Source organism: Myotis brandtii, unplaced genomic scaffold (assembly GCF_000412655.1).
Source record: "Myotis brandtii unplaced genomic scaffold, ASM41265v1 scaffold915, whole genome shotgun sequence".
Taxonomy (NCBI): Eukaryota; Metazoa; Chordata; class Mammalia; order Chiroptera; family Vespertilionidae; genus Myotis; species Myotis brandtii.
Genome location: NW_005371769.1, coordinates 1,705,279 through 1,706,388, shown reverse-complemented (window position 1 = coordinate 1,706,388; position 1,110 = coordinate 1,705,279). Strand labels below are relative to the sequence as shown.

General features: G+C 48.4%; 1 protein-coding gene across 1 annotated transcript in view; it reads left to right on the top strand.

Moving 5' to 3' along the window:
* The window catches only part of CDH4 (cadherin 4, type 1, R-cadherin (retinal)), a 151,752-nt gene that overhangs the window by 146,366 nt on the left and 4,276 nt on the right, over nucleotides 1–1,110 (top strand). The window lies entirely within an intron of this gene.

The following is a 1,110-nucleotide window of genomic DNA, read 5'->3' as shown; positions in this document are numbered from 1 at the left end:
CTTCCCTTCCCTCTGAGGTTTGAAGGTCTGTTTGATGTTTCTCTGTCTCTGGATCTATTTTTGTTCATCAGTTTATGTTGTTCATTATTTCCACAAATGAGTGAGATCATGTGATACTTATCCTTCTCCAACTGGCTTATTTCACTTAGCATAATGCTCTCCAGGTCCACCCATGCTGTTGCGAATGGTAAGAGTTCTTTCTTTTTACAGCAGCATAGTATTCCATTGTGTAGATGTACCACAGTTTTCTAATCCACTCATCTGCTGATGGGCACTTAGGCTGTTTCCAGATCTTAGCTATTGTAAATTGTGCTGCTATGAACATAGGGGTGCATATATCCTTTCTGATTGGTGTTTCTGATTTCTTGGGATATATTTCTAGAAGTGGGATCACTGGTTCAAATGGCAGATCCATATTTAATTTTTTGAGGAAACTCCATACTGTTCTCCACAGTGGCTGCACCAGTCTGCATTCCCACCAGCAGTGCACTAGGGTTCCCTTTTTTCCACATCCTCTCCAGCACTTGTCATTTGTTGCTTTGTTGATGACAGCCATCCTGACAGGTGTGAGATGATACCTTTTACTGTTGTTTTGATTTGCATCTCTCGGATGATTAGTGACTTTGAGCATTTTTCCAATCCACTTTTGAATAATTCTTCCAGGAAGTAAAAATGGACACACTACCGACTATTCAGTACTGAATGGTCATAAGGGGTGGGCAGTGAGGCATCAGCCAGCCAGTGAGCACCGGGGACATATGGGCCACCCTGCTGGGGACCTCCCAGAGCTAGGTTAGACCCCGCACCTCCAAGCTGTCCCAGCCACGGGCAAGGGGGGAGGGCTGCTCCCAGGGTCACCATCAGCCGGTCAGCCAGCCACACTCAAGAACAGAGGGTAGCACCTGGCGGGGCTCCAGCCACACTTGCAACATTGCCGGATTTTGTTCATGGGGATAGTTAACTTCAAAACGCTGACTCTGGCCAGCTCAGGTGCACATTCCACGTGACAATGATCATGGACTCAAGACCCACAGGCCTCCCTGGAGGGACTGAACTCCGGCCACAGCCCCCCCCAGCCACAGCCCCACACAGCCATGGCCCCACCAAGCC